The 16,809-nt window shown below is 34.1% G+C and overlaps 2 protein-coding genes across 13 annotated transcripts in view; one reads left to right on the plus strand and one right to left on the minus strand.

Moving 5' to 3' along the window:
- The window catches only part of LOC136024916 (uncharacterized), a 202,087-nt gene that overhangs the window by 128,357 nt on the left and 56,921 nt on the right, over window positions 1-16,809 (minus strand). For 5 of the 9 annotated variants that reach the window (XM_065700495.1, XM_065700486.1, XM_065700494.1 and 2 more), the window contains exon 1: window positions 5,076-5,157. The exons of 1 other annotated variant lie outside the window; for it this stretch is intronic. The gene's annotated coding sequence lies outside the window, so the exon portion shown is untranslated. Of the gene's footprint in view, window positions 1-4,825; window positions 4,846-5,075; window positions 5,159-16,809 lie in introns of those variants that run through there. 3 more of the 9 variants (XM_065700493.1, XM_065700491.1, XM_065700492.1) reach the window with 3 other exon arrangements.
- LOC136024911 (uncharacterized) overlaps window positions 5,357-16,809 on the plus strand; it is a 49,735-nt gene continuing 38,282 nt past the window's right edge. Inside the window, exons 1-2 of one of the 4 annotated variants that reach the window (XM_065700475.1) lie at window positions 5,386-5,452; window positions 11,833-11,882. The gene's annotated coding sequence lies outside the window, so the exon portion shown is untranslated. Of the gene's footprint in view, window positions 5,453-10,288; window positions 10,505-11,832; window positions 11,883-16,809 lie in introns of those variants that run through there. The other 3 variants (XM_065700474.1, XM_065700477.1, XM_065700476.1) reach the window with 3 other exon arrangements.

The raw sequence follows: 16,809 nt of genomic DNA on the forward strand, positions 1-16,809 counted from the left end.
AACCCATTACCAGAAGAAGGTATGTAATTCACAGGAAATTTAACTCTACCTTTATTCACAACCCCCTGGGCATGAGTTCTCCAATTTCTATTGTGAACCCCTAGGAACAGGGTCCCCAATTGGTCCTTGTCTCCTATGAAAACACTACATAACTTACAGCATTTCTCTATCTGCCACCTGGGCACTGAAGCATCATAGTTTTTGAAAAGCTCATTTAAAACCTAATTCTTACATCTAATTAACTTTGATACTTCATAATAGTCTAAAAACTATTGAAAACGTAACATGTTACCTTACAGGGCTCAAAATTGAACTTTCCCTAGAAGGTATGCTTATATTTAGAGAGCTTAAAAGGGCACTAAGTGATATGTTCACTTTCTTCCAATCTAAACAATAAGAAAAAATAATTTACCAAAAATGAAACCAGTATATTTTCAAACTGTTAAAAGTTTGATAACTGAGGTTTTCAGTAATATTAAAATTATTAGGCTAAAACTGGATACTAAATGAGATAATTGAACGAATTGATATAGTCTGGGTAAGTTTTAGTGCACCAGAAAAGGGAGGTTTGTATCTATGACAGAATTGATTAGCATATATAATTGGGGGTCTTAACTGGCCCGATCTCAAATTGGGGGCACAAAATGGCTTTTGTCGTAATGGTATTTTTTTTTTATAGCCTTTGTTAGCCCGATTTTAAATTTTGAGTACAAAATGGTGTTTGTCGCAATAGTATGCTTTTGATAGATGGAAAAGGGAGTGGAACACTACATTTTCTGTGTATATTGACTCAAACTTTCCCTGTTTGAAATTTGGAGAACAAATTGGTATTTGTTGCAAACGTATGCTTTTGTTAGCTAGAAAGGGGAGTGGAACACTACATTTTCTGTGCTCACACTGGCCCTATTTTAAATTGGGGGTAACAAATGGCTTTTGTCGTAATGGTATTCTTTTGTTAGCATCTATCAAGCGCACACCATTGCGACAAACACCATTGTGTTTGTAATTGCGACAAAATGGTGTTTGTACCAATGACAAACACCATTTTGTACTCCTAATTTAAAATCGGGCCATTGCGACTCAAAAGATTGCTCTTGTAAAGTACTCTTGTGCTAAATAAAATTGTGGGCACAAAAATCAGTCAGATATGATTATACAGATCGTGCTACTCCAGTTTACCACCCACTACCGTTAAGACTCCACAGGTAGAGGGGGAGGGGAACCTTTCTTTCTCATAATATTTTGTGGCTAAAAAATTTATCTTCCAAAATCAAACTACTTTCACTTGCAAAATCTATTTAGCTGTACGATTTTAAATCATGGGGACAACCGCGGCTTCCTAATTTGATTCAGTTTCAAGCCTAGTAAATTTTTGCAAAGCGTAGAAATTGTCCTTTTTTTCTTTTCACTATGTGTGATTATCTGTGTCTTAAGTATCTGACCTAGCAAGTTGAAGCTCATGGGTTGAATTTTAGTTGTGTTGACAGCATCATCTCATTGTTTAATTAAATAAAAAAAACTAGTTTTTTTAACTGAAAGTAAGGAGTGACATTAAAACTTAAAACGAACAAAAATTACTCCGTATATGAAATGGGTTGTCCCCTCTGCAATCCTTCGTTCTTTACGCTAAAGCTTTTAATTGTTTTAAAAAGCAGAATTGTGGCAAAGAGTCAAATTTTAGTGTAAAGAGTGAAGGATTGCAGAGGGGACAACCCATTTCATATACAGAGTAATTTCTGTTCGTTTTAAGTTTTAATGTCGCTCCTTACTTTCAGTTAAAAAAAACTAGTTTTTTTATGTAATTTCTGTACGTTTTTGAATTAATGCATGTTTGATTTTGGCTCTCCACACATAAATTATTAAAATGAAATTTGCATATTAATTCCTTTTTTGGCTAAATGACTTTCTCTTAGTTTTGATCAGACCATTTTGAGAAATAAGGGGTGGGGAAGGAGGACTAGTTGCCCTGCAATTTTTCGGTTGCATAAAAAGGCAACTATAGATTTTAATTTTTAGCCAATTTTTTTATTAGTAAAAAATATACGTAACTTAAGAATTAACTTACATAGCAAACTTTTATATTCTTTAATTTTTATTATGTATATGAGGGGGTTTGTACCTTCGTTAATACCTCGTTCTTTACACTAAATCATAAGTTTTGTCCCAATTCTTTAAGAATGACTGCTGTAGAATAAATAGTTGAAATTACTAAAAATACTATAGCATAAAGAGCAAGGTATTTATCTCCTCCTAAATACCTCGCTCTTTATGCTAAAGTATTTTTAGAACCCCTCATATGCATAATAATCTCTCTTCGTTTTAAGTTTCAATGCTACTTCTTACTTTCAACTGAAAAAACTTTTCCATGTTTATTTTTTCATTGTTTTTTATATAGTAATTTTAGAAAATCCTGTGCCCTTTTCATTGAATTTCTGTTCCCCCATGACATATTTCTCCAAGGAAAGATCCTCCCACATAGCCCCCTCCCCTCAACCCTACCCCCAAAACCAAAAAAATCCCCCTGAAAACGTCTGTACACTTCCCAATAACCATTATTATATGTAAACACTGGTCGAAGTTTGTAACTTGCAGCCCCTCCCCCAGAGACTCTGGGGGAGTAAGTCATTCCCATAGACATAGCTATTATTGTTTTTGACTATACAGAACAAAATGGCTATCTCAAAATTTTGATCTGTTGACTTTGGAGAAAAAATGAGCGTGGGAGGGGGCCTAGGTGCCCTCCAATTTTTTTGGTCACTTAAAAAGGGCACTAGAACTTTTCATTTCCGTTAGAATGAGACCTCTTGCGACATTCTAGGACCACTTGGTCGATATGATGACCCTTGGAAAAAAACAAAACAAATAAACATGTAACCGTGATTTGTCTTCTGGCAAAAAATACGAAATTCCACATTTTTGTAGATAAGACCTTGAAATTTTTGCTATAGGGTTCTCTGATACGCCCAATGCAACGGTATCGTTAAGATCCTATGACTTTTAGGGGGTGTTTCTCCCTATTTTCCAAAATAAGGCAAATTTTCTCAGGCTTGTAACTTTTGATGACAAAGACTAAATTTGATGAAACTTATATATTTAAAATCAGCATGAAATCTAATTTTTTTTATGTATATTTTAGTATCAAAATTCCGTTTTTTAGGGTTTCGTTTACTATTGAGCCAGGTTGCTCCTTACTACAGTTTGTTACCACAAACTGTTTGATTAATAAAAAAAAACTTTTTCCTCACAAGAAAAAAACTACTGCAAATCAGCATCTAATATACAAAATGGCGTTTGTCGTAATGATATTTTTTTTTTAACTGGAAAGACGAGTGGAACCCTACATTTTTGTATATTGGCTCATGCTGGCCCAATTTTACATCTGGGGTACAAAATGGTGTTTGTCGTAATGGTATTCTTTTGATAGCTGGAAAAGGGAGTGGAACACTACATTTTTTGCATATTGGCTCATATTGGCCTGATTTTACATTTGGGGTACAAAATGACATTTGTTGTAATTGTGTTCTTTTGCTAGCTGGAAAGGGGAGTGGAACACTATATTGTTTTTGCGTATTGGCTCTTACTGGCCTGATTTTAAATCTGGGGTGCCAAAGGAGGTTTATTGTAATGGTGTTATTTTGTTAGCTGGAAAAGGGAGAGGAACACTACATTTTCTGTACATTATGGCTTTTACTGGCCCGATTTTTAACATCTTAAGAAGACAATTCTTAGTTCATAATATGAGGTCACTTTGTAGTCAATGCATTCTGACTGCAATTCTAGTTTACTTTTCTCCAAACCCTAACAATGTGCAAATATGCAGCAAAAATTATATATTTCCAATGCAGTTTGTCATGTATCACTCTTGTTTCAGACTGTGTAACTGTAAAATGAATCAACTATGGTGAAATTCAGAAACACAAACATTAGAAAATATGTATTTTGGACAATTGGTTATATTGGAACATTAGGGGGGTTGGGGGCAAAAAATAGTAGAATTGCAGTAAAAACACTTCTAATACTACTAATAATAATAACTCACCACAGTGCCAAGCTGCATGAGGCAAACACAGCTAGGCATCCTCCTCCTCCAGCCCAATCTATTCAAGACCTGTCTCTTTACACCCACCCAGGAAGTTCTGATTTCCCTTAAATCTTTATATACAACATCCTCCCACTCTAGACAAGGACTTCCTGCTTTCCATCTAGCCCCAGATGGTTGGCCAAAAACAACAATATTTGGCAATCTGTAATCCTTCATCTGCAGAATGTGACCCACATCTTAACCTTTCATTCATAATAGCCCAAGAAATCAAGATTGAACCAGATTTTTCATATAACCTACTGTTTGAAATACAGTCAGTCAGCTAGGCACCAAGCACAATCCATTTTTTTTTATGTGTTTGTGCACATCAAATTTTAATGAGAAGAGAAATCACCAGTGCAACACCAATAACACATAACAAAAAGTTAAAAAATACAGCAATGGTTTGTTTACGTATTTAATATTAAAATGCTTTACCCACACCAAACCCTTGATGTACAAAAATATTTAGCCCAAATTTGTTTCTAAGCTATTAAATATTTGTAATGACCCCATATATAGGTCATTTTTAGGAGGTCAAAAAGTGCTTAAATATGAATTTCTGGTAGAAGTGATTATTATATTTGTAAAGAGCATAGAAAAAGGCATCGATTTGTATATGCACTTTATATGAAAGACAGTAATACTGTTTGCTCCAATTTTACCAAAATGGCATCTAGCAGTAGGCTATATTCAATTTAGGCCTATTTGTAAGGTCAATAATATGAACAACAAAATTTTTACCCAAAATCAGAGATTCTCTCAAATCAAGCAGAAATGACTGTGAAAACTCCAAAATCAACCATATAGTACCATAAAGATAAATATATATTAAAGAAAACCAACTTGTTTCTAGGGATGCTTGAACTATGGAGGCTTATCTTAGTTTTGACAAGGCTTTTTTAAAAACTAAATTTCAGCTGGGAGAAACCAAGGACTGATAGGGATTTATTCAACCCCTCTACTTAAGAAATATTATTAGCTATATGTTTACCTAGGCTAATTTAAGTCTACCTTTCCGGGAAGCAACAAACATGCATTCTCTTGGTTTGATTTTGTTTGCCATAAGGAATTTGAAGAACATATAATTCTAAGAGTTTTAGGCATGTCATATTCTTAAATATAACAAATATTCTTAAATATGAGATATATTTAAAGTTTTCTCTGTTAAATTTTCAGAAATATTAAATTAGAAAAAGTATTATTTTTCATATATGAATTTGATTTTCTATTTTGCTTATGTATTACGGCCTTTTTGTTTAATGGAAGATGCAGGGTCATTCTCTTCTGTCATTTTCGATTAAAATAAGTTCTCGGCAACACTGAAATTTCTTAATTAAACTGTAAAGTGCTTATTGAACAGGAAAGAGTGTAAGATTATATAGTTTATTTGCTGGGTTTCCCTAATCTAATTTATTTTTATGTGGCATTTTAAATTGACTTGCTGTTTATTTTAGTGCATTTGGTTGTGAAGGGCTAAGAAATATTAATATGGATAAATTAACATTGTTGCCACTGTTGCATGTCTACTCTGGCAGATTTTTAAGCAAACTTTTTCATCTGACGGTCAATGAGATTACGTCTGGGCTAGAGACCTTGTATTAAATGACATGAAATGTCTGAGAAACTGCGTTGAGTAGCTGGTTAGTGAACAATGAATGTATTGTCAATTTAATGACTATATGGGCCATGTAGAATGTATTCTTACCGGTTCTATGATTTCAAATTTACTGATTTTTGAGTTTTTTGATGATTTGAAGGCTGAAAGATAAACATTCTATTTTATTTGCCAATCAGCTGGGTAAATTTATGACATTTCATATAACTGACTTACCAACAAACTAAACATACCACTCGATACCTTTTCTTATGTTCTTTATGAATATAATAATCGCTTCTACCGGAAATTCAAATTTAAGCACTTTTTAGCTATTAAAAATGACGAATTTTCAAGTATGATTTATCGTTCATTTTTGACGGAATAATCTATATTTTTCAGTTCATTTTTTCAGTTATTTATAATAAGGTTAGGTCAAAAAATGCTTAAATTTGAATTTGCGGTAGAACCGATTATTATTTTGGTAAGAACATAAAAAAAAGGCATTGTGCAGTATACGCAATTTATTGGTAAGTCAGTTATATGAACTGTCATAAATTTACCATCAGGTGTCTTTCCAAATTTAATTGCTTCTATTGTCGTCAATTACATCCCTGCCTCCCTTGGATACAGGCCTAGGCTATATACAGAAATTTGCCTTTTGTTTCCCGTTTCTTATAATTGATACTTTTTTGTAATGCTAATGCACAACTAGCTTTTGTTGGGAAATTAGTGCAAAAATATACATGCTGCCAAGCTGATATTGTTTTTTTTGGGGGGGCGGGGAGGTTTGAATAAGGGCTAAGTGATTTTAACATTAACGATATATATATATATATATATATATATATATATATATATATATATATATATATATATATATATATATATATATATATATATATATATATATATATATATATATATATATATATATATATATATATATATATATATATATATATATATATATATATATATATATATATATATATATATATATATATATATATATATATATATATATATATATATATATATATATATATATATATATATATTTATATATATATATATATATATATATATATATATATATATATATATATATATATATATAGGAGTAATACTTAATGGATAAAATGTTATGTTTGTCTCTCAGTTTGCAAGCTAAAGTCAAAATTCCTTGAATTTTTCTTTTCATGATTTGAAGCAAGGCATAGCCACTTCAAGCTTAAATCCTAAAGCAATGATACTACTTTAGTTCAAGTATGTTATTTAGGGACCTACTAAGGGACACACATATTGATGTCACAGTGTCCAAAGTTGGACAAGTAAACTTCCAACTTTTTGGCGCCTAGCAATGTATAAAAATGTTTTACTATAAATTACTCAAAGATTTAAAAGAAAATACAAAAAGTTTATCTATCATGGTTTTGTTTTTTAGATTGAAGCTATTCATTACAAGTATGTACAACAATGGTCATTCTGCAGAAAGGGCTTATATTATCCCCCAGAGCTTCTATCAAAGAATTCTTGAGGTTTTTGTACTGATTAACTAAAAAAAAAGTTTTTCAAAAAAAAGTAAAGAGCTATATTAAACATAGACCAATTGAAATAAATGTCTATAATAGCCCAATTTAAACTTAAACGACCAGAAATTACTATTAAAGAGGACAAGAAACCCAAAGAGAAATTGAAAAAACAATCATAGCAAACGCATTGATAACAGGTATGTGACTAATATAAATGATTAAATAAATCACATTTATTTTTTCCTTTATATTAGTATTTGTTATTTGATGTTTCCTATGATTATTTATTTAATTTTTGTTAGTTTTGGGTTTCATTTATTCTTTAATATTAACTTCTAGTCGTTTTGAGTTTAAATTATTATTGAAATGAAAATCTGCTGTTCTTAAGTTTAATATGGGTCTTTACTTGAATTTGAAAACTTTTTGAGTATTTTTTTTTAGTTAGTTCCTGATAGTTTTTGATTAGGCTACTAAAGTTTCAAGTTTTACAACATCAAAGTTTAAAATTTCAACAAACCCCTCAACATTCCCTGACAGCAGTTAAAGTATGTGCAGTAGCAGGTGGAAGGCAGTCACAGTTGCAAGTACTCACAGTTGGAATTGCAACCAGTCTTACTTTCAGCTAAAAAAGGGGTAGTAGCAATAGTGGCAGTGAAAGTTAATACCACTACCTGTTCCTAAGCTATTGCAGATATGCCTTTTTGATAACTTTAATGCAAATAGTTTCTTTTCATTCAGCTCAACGTACCCCTCAATATTTCTGGAAACTTTGTCTTCATACTCTCAGCTTTTTTCTGGCTCATCCAGGATCGCACATTCCCCCCTTTCCAATTGATAAATCCTATTTAAAAAAAAATAGACAAATTGCACAATTTACATTCCTTACCGAGGGGGCTGTGAATGTAAGTGTAGCCAGGTTTGGAGTTTGGATAGGGATTTAAAGAATGGGCTGACAAAATCGTCAAGACTCCTGGCAAATGCGGACACAGAAGCTAAATTAAAACTATGGCATGTAAAATTTATCAGACTTAGCTTTATTCAATAAAGAATTCTAATACATAAAAACTAACTGATTACAAAGGAACAAGTATTGAAGATAGATACACCTTTTTCTCTTCACTTTCCTCTGATTATTGGGTGATGATGACTCTAGCTCAGCAGCTATGTCTTTTTTTGTGTTGGCTGCCTCAAACTCACTGCATTTTGAAGAGTCTAGCTTGGTTAAACACTGAAAGATTGACAGAAGAAGCTGCTGAACTTCTTCAGACGATTCCTGCAGCTCTTTAATATATAAAGCCCCTGTCATTTTGAATTCTGTGGTATAATAGCCGGTCCTGCCCCCATTTTTTGGGGCTTCTGTTCTCACACCTTCTTTACGAAATTTACTTGGAAGGCAATGCAGGTGGTAAGTTCTTTTGAATTCCGATTCAAAATCACTTTGTCCGTCAGACACGGAATGTCGACTTATTCAGAATGCCCAGAATGGTCAATGAGAGAAAACAGTGCTGTTTATATCTGTAGAGAAGCTTTAACTTAACTAATAAGCTGTATGTTGCTGGGATAGAGCAGATCTTCAGGTAAAGAACAACTTGCTTTCATGTACTGCAATGCTGATAAAATATCCAAATCATCTCTTATTAAGGCCTTGGTCTGGCACATTATTTTCCTCATGAAAATCAGCTCAGCAACGAAGTCTAGACGCAACATTGTTGACAGAAGTGACTGCGATTTTACTCTTGTTTAAGTGTCCAAATTCTCTGAATCTGCTGTGTCACGCAAGAGACTTAACTGTTCCAGGAAGCATGCTCTAAACCTCATCTAGTAACTCACATATTGCCGACCACCTCTTCTTTGACAGTCATTCGAGGCTAAGCTCCCCTTCTACAGACCCAGTAGCTGGTTGATAAAGGTTGAACCTCTTTGAAACACTTGTTAAGGAAGCATACAGTTATTGCATCATGTCAAACATATTTTAGGTCAAAACGCTTTCCTTGTAACAATATTCGATAATAATGTTGCCTCGATAAGTCAGGCAATGAATATATGTTATTTCATTCTCAATCAGACATGAAGTACAGGATTGAACTCCTTCAAACCTTCCTTACATATTGCTTGCAAAGTCATACGACTGGTATGCTAACTTTTCTAAATCTAGTTCACATTCTTACGGAACTTTAAAGATTTTTGTAGCTATGTCAGCTCCTTTTTTGGAGGGGTAATCAAGAAGGAAAAGGAGCCGTTCCTTTAAATATTGGTATGAATGTACTTTTGTGACCCCGACAACCAGTCCCTTCTCGTGGCTCACAGCTGGTGTAGTATCAGTTAAGATATTGTAGAATTCCAATCGCTTTACTTCGTCGATAAACTTTATCAAGACTTCCTCGCCTACCAGGTCTATAAAATCGTTTTGTTAGAAGCAGGTGAGATAAGTAGTAGCATCTATAGCTTTTTTTTTCGACACTTTAGCTATTGTGCCATCTCATCATTATGATGTCCCAGCAAATTGACAACCTCGATCAATTAGTCTCAGTCATGGTATTTTCCTTGATAGGCAAATCCTTGATCCCCAAATGTGATAGTGACACCCATCAACTTTTTTACGACTTTTTTTTATTTCCCTCTCTCTCTCTCTGCTTCAGTATCTTTGCACCACTTTTCTTTGTCGTATAAATATGGAAGTGAAGCCTTAGGCCAGGTAAAGGTAACAAGACCTGAGACTGAAGCTTTATGACTTTTTGACTCAAATTGGAATGCAAGTAAACCTGGCTTATCACCTTTACTTCGTATTTTGTACCATGAACGTACGCCTTCTGAAAATGTTGCATCTCTCTTATCTCTTTCCGCCCCTCTTGGAAACAAAGCAGTAAGTATGATCTTTCGTATTGCTGTACTCAAGGCTAGGATATTTGCTGTGCCATGTCTTGACAAAATGGTTTTGGTGTTTAGGGTGTTTAGATCTTTCTTTTTCGTCTACAGGAAAGGTAATCATAGACTAGTTGGGTTCATTTTCCTTTAACTGAAGTTTCTATAGATCAGTTAAAGGTTCGTTTTTCTTAGTCCTGGGTCACGTTGTACCATCGCCATACCTTCGTCGTCCAGCGTCTTTAGAGAAGTTCGACTTCTACTTGTCATACTCACTTGCTTGGAAACCAGAAAACGGTCACTATGGTCAGCAATTTTGAAACTCTGCTCACGGAAATAATTCACCAGTTGAAGCAAGTAATTTCCGTCAAAGAAGGCAGCTGTTCCTGGTTTTTGATCAAGTTCCCCTGTTGTTTTACCTTTTCCAGGGTGAGTGAAAGATTTACCAAATTAAATTGGACAGGAATCTCTGTTAGTCTCTAGGAGTGTTATAGTTTGTCTCTCTTGTTTCTGAAATTGATTTGGTTTTAAAATCTGATAGAATAGGCCTATCTTTTTTTCTAAAAACGGGCTCAAAACACCCACCAGTTACTGGTGAGTTTCTATGAAGAAAAAAAGAAAAAAATCCAAAACTCAGAAGACTGCCTAAGCTCTTGTTTTGTCCCTAAAATATTAGTATTGGCTTGATCTTGCAGCTATCAATTCGGTCAAAAAGCTAATTTGGCTGTCTCAACTGATTGATGCCATATTAAAACCATGTTTGATTTACTTTCTTTGGCATTAGTCGTCGTCTGTACAATTTGATTTGGTTTTCCTCGTCGACATAGAAGGATTTACACTTGATTCCGTGTTTCCAAACTGTTGTCTCAGGAGCGATAAAGAAAAAACGTCTCCCGTCACTCTCTTGAAAGAGAATTTGTGCCGTTCGCTGGGAGGAAATACAAATTATATCTACTTTGCGAGTCTCTGTCAACTCTTTGAGCTGAATGGCTTAGAATCAAAAGCAACCGAGGGAGATTGTCGACGAGATTGTTGACTTTAAGATAGTGAATTGAACTCAGCTTGAAAATGAGAAAAATCCACCAAGATTTGACCGACTGGAACCGAAAATTAGAAGAATTCGTTGTATAAATTGATAGTGATTTTAGCAGTAATCCATGCAAATGTAGAAAATCTTAGCCATTTTCCGCTCCATTTGTCCAGTGTTTTAGAGATTAAAGCAAGAATTGCGGATCTGTCCAGGAGTCGGTTTAAACGGAAAGGGGATTTGTACCCAGAAGTCTGGCCTTTGGTCACGATCACGAGAATCTGTTTAGGCCCTAGAACCGTGTTCTTAAAGAAAAACTTGGTCAAAACTTTGAAAAGGCCATCATGCGTTCTGACGATGACTAGTGGCAGACTCGTAGGTGCAGCTTTGTGCAGAGAAGTGTTCAAATGTGTGATCTGTTCGTCCTGTTACTAATCACAGCGTGCAAAGTACAATGTAAGTCAGATCTAAGATTTTGGACCCAAACAATGCTTGTTCAGCTTCCAGAAACATAAAAAGTAGGCAGTGAACATGATTATACTATTACACCGTCTTTTGTTCTGGTTGTTCTTAAACTTTTTTGGCGAAGGCTTTGTGCAAATAATTGTAGCAACAATCGCACTTATCATACCTAATCGAAGGAGTGTTATTGTTTTTATAATAACAAACTACTAAATACATGACATTTTATGTTTGTTTCCGTACTAATTTCTTTTCTTTATTTTTAAAGCAACTGGTCGCCGCTTCTTCGTTCTAGTCTTCCAACCGATTAAAATAGAGGTATTACAAAATTCCTATTGTTTTTCTGGCCGTGAAAACGCTTTTTTACCAAAAATTTGGATCGATCTGTCCCATCTAAATGGTTCCTAGTCTTGGCCCTAACTTCTTTACTGCATGTTGAAATGCGATGGTTCACCCTTTGTTAAAGATTAAATTAAAAAAACTATTTTTTTCTAACTGAAAGTAAGGAGCGACATTAAAACTTAAAACGAACAGAAATTACTCCGTATATGAAATGGATTGTCCCCTCCGCCATCCCCCGCTCTTTACGCTAAAGTTTTTAATTGTTTTAAAAAGTAGAATTGTGGCAAAGAGTCAAACTTTAGCTTAAAGAGCGAGGGATTGCGGAGGGGACAACCCATTTTATATACGGAGTAATTTCTGTTCATTTTAAGTTTTAATGTCGCTCCTTACTTTCAGTTAAAAAAAAACTAGTTTTTTTGTATTTAATTTCTGAACGTTTTTTGAATTAATGCATGTTTTATTTTGGCTCTCCGTACATAAATTATTAAAATGAAATTTGCATATTACTTTTTTTTTGGCTAAATGGCTTTCTCTTAGTTTTGATCAGACGACTTCGAGAAATAAGGGTTGGGGAAGGAGGCCTAGTTGCCCTCCAATTTTTCGGCTACTTAAAAAGGCAACTAGAACTTTTAATTTTTAACGAACGTTTTTATTAGTAAAAAATATTTCTTACTAAAAATTATATTTTTGATTATGTATATGAGGGGTTTTGTCCCCTCGTCAATGCCTCGCTCTTCTCACTAAATCTTAAGTTTTGTCCCAATTCTTTAATAATGACCCCTGAATCAGAAAGGCCCTAGAATAAATAGTTGAAATTACTAAAAATACTTTAGCATAAAGAGCAAAGTATTTATCTCCTCCTAAATACCTCGCTCTTTATGCTAAAGTATTTTTAGAACCCCTTGTATGCGTATTAATCTCTGTTCGTTTTAAGTCTTAATGCTACTCCTTACTTTCAATTGAAAAAACTTTTTCATGTTTATATTTTCATTGTTTTTTTTTCAAATAGCAATGGTAGAAAATCCTGCTCCCTTTTCATTGAATATCTCTTCCCCCATGAAATATTCCTCCAAGGAAAGATCCTTCCACATAGCCCCCTCCCCTCAACCCCACACCCAAACCAAAAAAATCCCCCTGAAAACGTCGGCACACTTCTCAATAACATTTACTGTATGTAAAACATTGGTCAAAGTTTGTAACTTGCAGCTCCTCCCCCAGGGACTGTGGGGGAGTACGTCATCCCCAAAGACATAGTTATTGTGGTTAATGACTATGCGGAATAAAATGGCTATCTGAAAATTTTGATCCGTTGACTTTGGGAAAAAAATGAGCGTGGGAGGGGGCCCAGGTGCCCTCCAATTTTTTTGGTCACTTAAAAAGGAAACGAGAACTTTTCATTTCCTCTTGAATGAGCCCCCTTGCAACACTCTGGATCACTCGGTCGATACGATGACCCCTGGGAAAAAAAAAACAACAAAAAACAAATAAACACGCACCCATGATCTGTCTTCTGGCAAAAAATACGAAATTCCAGATTTTTGTAGATTGGACCTTGGAGTTTTTTTCTATAGGGTTCTCTCATACGTTGAATGTGATGGTGTGATTTTCGTTAAGATCCTATGACTTTTAGGGGGTGTTTCCCCCTATTTTCCAAAATAAGGCAAATTTTCTCAGGCTCGTAACTTTTGATGACAAAGACTAAATTTGATGAAACTTTTATGTTTAAAATCAGCATAAAAATCTGATTCTTTTGATATATCTTTTAGCATCCAAGTTTCGTTTACTATTGAGCCGGGTCGCTCCTTACTACAGCTCGTTTCCACGAACTGTTTGACAAACGCCACGCATAAGGCCAGAACATGAACTAAATAAGTTATTTTCAACTAAATAGAATTTAAGATGCTTTTAATTGAAAAAGATAGAAGTAAATTATTATTTCTGAGCATCCCAGCACTGATCTATCAACACTAACGCATTGAATTCAGATCTCTGAGTATGATACTTGTTAATGTAGATACTAATTTTTTGGCCGAATATTATGATTATGTATATATTGTAATTGAAAGAAAAAAATTTGGTTAAGGTAATATGACAGTAATTTCTTGATGTCATATTTAAACTTGAACAGAATTTCTCCAAATGTAAATTGTTGAGAACCTGAAGTATTTATAAATAAGTATGCAAAGGTACCATTTATTTTTCCTAATTTACCGATGAACTTGTTTGGAAGTGCGATAGTTGATGGAATAAAAAGTTTTAGGATTTTCAGGGCTATATATCGTAAAATCTCTATTGGCTTATTATGGCTTTTAAATGTAGATAAATATACTAGATAACAAAAGTCGATATTAAAATAAATTAGAGACAATAAATGCTTCGTAATTAAGATAATTGGCAGTAATGCCTCAAACTTTGCATTGAAGCAGCACACCTTGAAATATTTCATCGTAATTTTTTAGAGTCTGTTCATCAAAGAGTTCGTGGTAACGAACTGTAGTAAGGAGCGATCCGGCTCAATACTAACCAAAACTCTAAAAAATTGAATTTTGATATCAATAGCTACATCAAAAGAATCGAATTTGAATGCTGATTTTAAATATATAAGTTTCATCAAGTTTGGTCTTACCCATCAAAAGTTACGAGCCTGAGAAAATTTACCTTATTTAGGAAAATAGGGGGAAACACCCCCTAAAAGTCATAGGATCTTAACGAAAATGACACCATCAGATTCAGCGTATTAGAGAACCCTACTGTAGAAGTTTCAAGCTCCTATCTACAAAAATGTGGAATTTTGTATTTTTTGCCAGAAGACAAATCACAGGTGCGTGTTTATTTGTTTGTTTGTTTGTTTGTTTTTTTTTTTCCAGGGGTCATCGTATCGACCAAGTGGTCCTAGAATGTCACAAGAGGGCTCATTCTAACGGAAATGAAAAGTTCTAGTGCCCTTTTTAAGTGACCAAAACAATTGGAGGGCATCTAGGCCCCCTCCCACGCTCATTTTTTCCCCAAAGTCAACGGATCAAAATTTTGAGATAGCCATTTTGTTCAACATAATAACTATGTCTTTGGGGATGACTTACTCCCCCACAGTCCCTGGAGGAGGGGCTGCAAGTTACAACCTTCGACCAGTGTTTACATATAATAATGGTTATTGGGAAGTGTACAGACGTTTTCAGGGGGATTTTTTTGGTTTTGGGGGTAGGGTTGAGGGGAGGGGGCTATATGGGAGGATCTTTCCTTGGAGAAATATGTCATGGGGGAAGAAAAATTCAATGAAAAGGGCGCAGGACTAATCTGGTCACGTTAGAAAAAAACGTCAAGTTCAGAGCTTAATATACAATGCTGGGTGTTCGGAGCCTCTCTATTATGGAGTATAATTTGAAAATAACACAACTTTACGAGCGATAAAACATATATACCACAACCATAACTCAACTAACGAAAGAACTGCTAAGAGATAACACAACTATAAAGCGAAAACAGGTGAAGACTAACGGGAAAATAAACGACTTAAGAGGTGGAAGGGGCCCAGAGAAAAAATATAATCCTTTTCCAATTTTGAGCCTAACTTCCGCAAAGGAGTAATAATGTCAGAAGCCCAGAAATACCGAATTATTTTCTTTTTCCTATAAGACCGGGGTAAATGAAACAGAAACTTACAATGACGGAAATATAATATACACAATTCAGCCAGATCTTGTCTTTTTTTCAGAATAGGGGAAATACCAGATAGGAAAAGTATTGAATGGTCGCAAAAACTAGTGTATAGCAATGCAAGCGCTTTTCGATAATTAAATAAAAAAAACAAGTTTTTTTAACTGCAAGTAAGGAGTGACAGTAAAACTTAAAACGAACAGAAATTACTCCGTATATGAAAGGGGCTTTTCCTCCTCAACACCCGCTCTTTACGCTAAAGTTTGACTTTTTCTCTTAACTCTACATTTTAAAACAGTAATAAACAGTAATAGAAACGTTAGTTACAAACTAAAAGTGCCTTTTTATGTAACCGAAAAATTGGAGGGCAACTAGGCCTCCTTCCCCACCCCTTATTTCTCAAAATCGTCTGATCAAAGCTAAGAGAAAGCAATTTAGCCAAAAAAGGAATTAATATGCAAATTTCATTTTAATAATCTGTTAATCTGATTCAATACAAAAAATTCAATAAGATTGGACTAGTCCTATGGTGGAGAGCCAAAATCAAACATGTATTAATTCAAAAACGTTCAGAAATTAAATGAAAAAAAACTAGTTTTTTTAACTGTAAGTAAGGAGCGACATTAAAACTTAAAACGAACAGAAATTATTCAGTATATGAAATGGGTTTTCCGCTCTTCAACGTCTCGCTCTTTACGCTAAAGTTTGACTCTTTGCCACAATTCTACTTTTTAAAACAATTAAAAGCTTTAGCGTAAAGAGCGAGACGTTGAAGAGCGGACAACCCATTTCATATACTGAATAATTTCTGTTCGTTATAAGTTTTAATGTCGCTCCTTACTTACAGTTAAAAAAACTATTTTTTTTTCATTTAATAATTGTAAGCCTCGCACCAGTTCCTGAAAGTAATCTGCACTAGAATGCTCTATCACTTTTCACACGATTCAGTTCCATTGAGATAATTTAGAATACATGGGGAAGGATTGATCATCATAAATAAAGCTACAGTGAACACATGAAAAAAATAATCATTTGGTCACTGGCTTAGAAATCTTTAAGACACAAAGACTGACCAAGTGTCCCTTGAGACAATCTCTTAAAGAAGAAATCTATAAAAAAAATTTAATAAATAAAATAACTTAAGAGTCTTGAGTCTGCTTAAGATTCGGTTGTGGAAAATCCAAAGACTCAACCTAAAGGTTAGAAATAGTGAAAAGAGAAAGTAGGTAAATGAAAGGATAAAGAATTA

Source organism: Artemia franciscana, chromosome 3, assembly GCF_032884065.1.
Source record: "Artemia franciscana chromosome 3, ASM3288406v1, whole genome shotgun sequence".
NCBI lineage: Eukaryota > Metazoa > Arthropoda > Branchiopoda > Anostraca > Artemiidae > Artemia > Artemia franciscana.